The sequence below is a fragment of the Neophocaena asiaeorientalis genome, unplaced genomic scaffold (genome assembly GCF_003031525.2).
Source record: "Neophocaena asiaeorientalis asiaeorientalis breed wild unplaced genomic scaffold, Neophocaena_asiaeorientalis_V1.1 scaffold523, whole genome shotgun sequence".
Taxonomy (NCBI): Eukaryota; Metazoa; Chordata; class Mammalia; order Artiodactyla; family Phocoenidae; genus Neophocaena; species Neophocaena asiaeorientalis.
In genome coordinates, this window is record NW_020175436.1 from 447380 (window position 1) to 453021 (window position 5642).

A 5642-nucleotide genomic window follows, 5' to 3' on the forward strand; every position below is an offset into this window, starting at 1 on the left:
ATGTTCAGACGGGAAGACAAACAAGCAAACAAACTTCACAGAGCCCACCTAATTGAGCTGCAGATCACGAACCTGAAGCTCAGCGCCGCCTTCCCAGACACCCCCCAGCTCTAACACAGCCTGGGGTATGGTCCCCTGCTCTGTCTCCACAGGACTTAGTGCACTTCACTGCCTGGCACACACCACTGTGGTATTTCTTTACCGTAATAACTGGACCATAATGACTTGTTTACTTGGTTGTCCATCCACCGTATCGGAAAGCTTTGGAGGGCAGGAATTCTACTGGATTATTACATCTTCTGTATATAATAGACCTTCATCGAAGGAATGATCGAAGGAATGAATGAACACATAGCTTTCCTTAAGGTACTAATACAGGTACGAATTGGATTTAATCGGATTACTAAAATTTAGTCAGGAGAGAAGAGACATCTTCCCTTCCCTAGACAAGTCATAGGAAGCAGACTAGGGTAGCTGACTCCTGGCTTCTGCTTGCTTTCTAGACTGGCTAGGAGAACCCATTTCCATTGGCTTTCGGCTTCCTGCCATGGAGCAGAAAAGGCACTTAATTCAAAGTCAGAGCAAGTGATCTGGGAGCTGCCCTCCACTGGGTCTGTAGCACCACCAGCAAGACATTGCTTTGGGCTTCAGATTTACCATCAGAAATAGAAGAAGCCTGACCCCAAGGACTGGAGAGGCCCCTCCAACGCCAGTCCTTATTGCCCCAAACCCCAACTCAGTGAGCACTCCTCCAGGTGAATGAGGGTCCCTGGGCAGGGGGACACAGCCCCACAGGGCTGGATGCACCAGGGTTCCTGTTCTCTTCAGTCAGGGATTGACAGCTGAGCAGACAGAGCCTCTGACTCTCCCTTCAGCTGCTTCCCGGTGGGAAAGTGAGCTTCACAGTAGCACATTAGGTTACATATTAAACAGATGGGATGCAGATTTGAGACCTCTTAAAGGCTGGGGTTTTTCCTTTTTTTTTTTTTTTTTTTTTTCATAAGCTGCTGTCAAGGTGTGTTCGTATCTCTTTATTTAAACAGCCTCCTTAAGTCTTGGTACCCAGAGCTGGGACTCAAAAAAAAAAATTGAGAATAAATAATCTATCATGCTAGCAACATAATTATAAGAACATATGTTAGCTCGAACTAGCTATATTCTAGTCATATTAAGGGTATGTGTGGGAGAGAGAAGGATGGCAGGAGTGTCTCAAAATAGTTCAGGCAGAGGAAGAGTGATATCAGGCTACATGGGAATCCAAACTGCTTTCCTGGAGCCTCCATTCTAGCATCCCTAGTGTCCCAGAGGGCCGCCTTAGGTGGTTGCCTGCTGCGAAACACAGCCACCTGGGTCTGGAACTTTCCAGCAGCATCTTGGCTGCCCCACCTGAGCGCCCAGGCCAAGAAGGCAGTGTTCCTGTTTCACCCAGTCGCTCTCTGCCAGGTGCAGAGATAGCACAGGTCCAGGGAGAAGGAGCCCAAGAGCCAAGGGCAACCAACAGGTCTTGGTTCTCACAAATGCCCTGTGCTCAGAGGCACTAAAGAAAAAAGATCCACAGCCTTCATCAAGGGAGTCAATTGGAAATATATACATATATTCATGGTTTCAGCTGCCTCTTCCTCTCTGCTCATCCAGATGTCACCCACACCATTCAAGGACCTACTCAAATCTCCCTTCTCGTCCCCACCCACCGCCAGCTTCACCCACCTCTCCTGCGGGGGAGCTCCCACACATCTTCAGGCCTCCTGTCCCCATCTTTCCCAACAGGAAGCTTTTCCCGCTCCCTACACGGGTTTGGGTCCCCTGGTTATTTGCTGCCATAGCATCCTGCAGTTCTAAATGATACTGATATTCATTGCACTTTTAATTATACCATATCTGTCTTCCCCATATGGATTGCTGCCTCTGCAAAGGTAGAAGCTGTGCCTAATTTGTTCATCACGGTGACGGCTGTGCAGGCTTTGGGACCTGGGGTCTCCGCTCTGAGGATGCAGACACAGCGTGGCAGCTTGTGAGACAGCTGTAAACTAGGTGCCCTAAGAACTGCCCTACGCTGGGAGGATCAGAGAAGGGGGTCCAAGTGCACATCCTCGAGAACAACTTGAGGCTGCAGCAGAGTGGAGAAACCACGTGCATCACTGGGATCAGAAAGCCTCGGCTCCATCCTAGCCTGGCCGAGCTGGAGACCAAGGACTGATGCATGGTCTTCCCCTGCAGGTACCAGAAGCTGCTGTCAGGTCCTTAAGCAGAGGTACAGATGCCATCAAGTTTGAGCTCTAGGAAGTTAAAAATTCTGGGGCAGAAGAAGCGCCTGGAGACAGGAAACCGGCTGTGAGACCACTATATTTGCCATGGTGAGAGATAAGGGGCTAAATTAGGGTGGAGGCCATGGGAATAGAGAGGAGGAAAAAGTTCCGGAGACATTTTACGGGTAGGATTATTATTTATATTATGAGATGCTAAGCATTTGGGGGAGGGGTCTTAAAAAGTTAAGGGCATAATAGAGATTTAATAAATACTTGCCAACCTGTAAAATACATACATTCATGTGTTTAGGAACATATATAAAAATGAAAATGGATTTTTCTAAAAATATTTTTAAATATTGTTATTTTTAATATTTTTAAATATTGTTATTTTTAATACATTTTCTATATTTTTAGGTAGTCTATTGATGTTTTTAAAAGGAGAAGAAATAAAGGAAATGAAGGAAGGAAAAAGGATAGCTCTTGGGAGAGTCGACTGTTTATACTCTCAAAAATGCATTCACAAGCCATGTTCAAGGGTACTTTCACCTAACTGTTCCCATCCAGGTTACAGCCCTTTAAAAGGTCTCATTTTGGGGCTTCCCTGGTGGCGCAGTGGTTGGGAGTCCGACATTTTGGCCACAGTTAAGTGCTACCTTCTGTACAGATAAGTGAGAATAGATCAGAAACTGAAATCTTGATGTACATTTTCTCCTCCCAAAAAGCAAGGTACAAGATGGTAGGATGTACAGGTAGGTCTGCAGATGGATGGGGAAGAGAGACCATTACTTCTGATCCGGGAACATCAGAGGAAGTTGGAAAGGCAAGGATGGAGCCCTACGGGGGGCAGGTGGCACTGCTGAGACAAGGAAGTTTTCATGGTCACCCGCACTACAATTCTTACCCAATTTTCACTTTTAAATGCTAACATTTAAACAGTATTCTTTCCCAAGATGACACACAGTCAGAATTGAATGTAATCCAGACTATTATGTCAACAGCATTGATATAAAACACATGACATTTGTGCATATCCCCAAGGAAACACTGCTCATCAAGTGGAAGAAAGCGGGAAGTCCAGATTGATATATTACCCACTGCTGTGCATTTGCCAATATTCATATTGATAGATGGGAAATCTTGGCCAGGACCATATTTATTGCTACATCTTCTACTGCTCTTAAAACACAAATCAGAGGGGCCACAGGGCACATCAAAAAGCATTCACTTTCACTCTTTGAAAGAAAGATGACTGTGGGATGTTTGTGTCCAGACTGTCTTCTGCCTCGTGACACCTTACCTCTTCGCTAAAACGGCGATTTCACCTCTAAGAGCAGACCTTTCCGCCCCGCAGACGATGACGATGGTGGTACTTTGTGTAAGAAAACACAGGATATTCTGCAAGACCCTTTCATACGTATTTCCTCACAAGCCTCTCACCAAACAAACAAATGCTCTAAAATACATTGGGTAGTTACAGTTAGTCCTGTTGGGAAAATGAGAAATTGACATTTAAGGGTGGCAAAGTGACTTTGGCCCGTGTCCCCTTCCTAGTTCAGAATCGAAGACGTTTCCACTCCCCCGCAGGTTGCCTCCACCACGCCCACTGCCTCCCAGCCCCACTGTCTATGGATCTAGTATTTGACTGGGTCCTTCACATTATTTACTTCTGCCCAAGGAGGGACAAGAAAGAGAGAGGGTACAGTATAGAGGCCAATGGCCAATGTCAACCTTCTTGTTCGTTAAGCCAAATAAGACAATGTTTAAACTCAAGGACTGTCCTGTAACTCAGACAAAGAGGTTCAACCTAGCACCTCCAGATGGGGGTGAGACGGGGAGCGGGGGCAGAACCAAAATGCTCAGCCTCCCCACCACAGCCAACCGAGAGGGTGACTGCTAGAGAGGGTCAGACCTCCTGTGAGCTCCCCAGACAGACAACTAACCCGCACAGTGATCCGAGCTCTCCAGAGATGTCCCACTCATTTCTAACTAAAGAGCAACTGATGGATGGAGTTCCTGAGCGGACCCCAAAGAGCAACTCACACCTGGATTCAGCCTGCCCAGCCCCACCGGGAGCCTACCGACAGAAACAGCCCAGTCGGTCCAGAGCAGGAAAAGGTAAAAGTAAATACACGCTGCCTTAATCTCTCCCGTAGATTGGAACAATCTGAACCAACCTGTAATTTCAACCAGACATGAGGGGAGAATAATTTTTAAAACTTTGCGAAACAGAAATGTACCTCTACTCACTATGATTTCCTGGGCATATTTTTTTCCTTCCTAGCCCTTCTCCATCTGCACTTTATTCAATGAACACATCTGCATTCCTTCTCTCTCTCTCTCTCTCTCTCTCTTTTTTTTTTTTTTTTTTTTTGGCCAGAAACTCTATACAACCTTATCACTGACACCTCTCTGCAGTTTCAAATTCCAACTTTGTGCCAAATCCCCATTTCCTGCTGCTTAATTTCCATTCATTTACTCTTGTTTTTGCTTCTTCTGCCATTCCCAGCATGGACCAGCTCCAGCCCAGCTTCTTCTAATTTTTTAAGGAAGGCTCCCCATCGAGTGCTATTGGAATCTGAGCCTGCGCTCCATGCCAGTGACTGACCATTGTTTATACTACCTAACAACAGTTGCCAACAGGACTGCTCCTTTCCTTTTCTTTGTTTCACTCCCTGAGTGTGTACACTAAGGCCCAAGAGAACTTCTCCCCCCGCATATGGTGACCCAGTGGGTCTGGTTTTATTATGACTTCAGTAGAATCTGAAGTAGCCTCTTTCCATCTCTTTTTCGAGAGGAAAAAGAAAAGAAAATCGAGCCTGGATGCTTTGTTTACCCTGCTCTCAGTGGCATGATCTACCTCAGCCCCTGCTAAACTGCTCTGAGGACTGGGTCCTTGGGAGCCTCATCAACTTAGGGCAGTAAAAGGGCAAGGAGAAAGGCACTGTGGGAGGATAAGCTGAGGCCGAGCTTTACAGAGAGGTGGAGGAATGACCACTCAGGAGTTCTTGGGCTCAAGGGGGTCTTACATTTGTTAAGATTGTTCTGCAAAGAAACAGAGTCACAGATGTAGGGAACAGACTTGCGGTTAGCAAGGGGGGAAGGCGGGGTGGGATGAACTGGGAGGTTGGGACTGACATATACACACTACTACATATAAAATAGATAACTAATGAGAACCTACTGTACAGTACAGGGCACTCTACTCAATGCTCTGTGGTGACCGAAATGGGAAGGAAACCTAAAAAAGAATGGATATACGTAGACGTATGGCTGATTAACTTTGCTCACAGCAGAAACTAACACAACATTGTAAAGCAACTATACTCCAATAAAAATCAATTAAAAATTAAAGCAAGATTGTTCTGCAAAGAGGGAAGCAATGTAGGGTTGGTT

The 5642-nt window shown here is 46.0% G+C and overlaps 1 protein-coding gene across 4 annotated transcripts in view; it reads right to left on the reverse strand.

Moving 5' to 3' along the window:
* Window positions 1-5642, reverse strand: part of EBF2 (EBF transcription factor 2) — a 190266-nt gene that overhangs the window by 98769 nt on the left and 85855 nt on the right. The window lies entirely within an intron of this gene.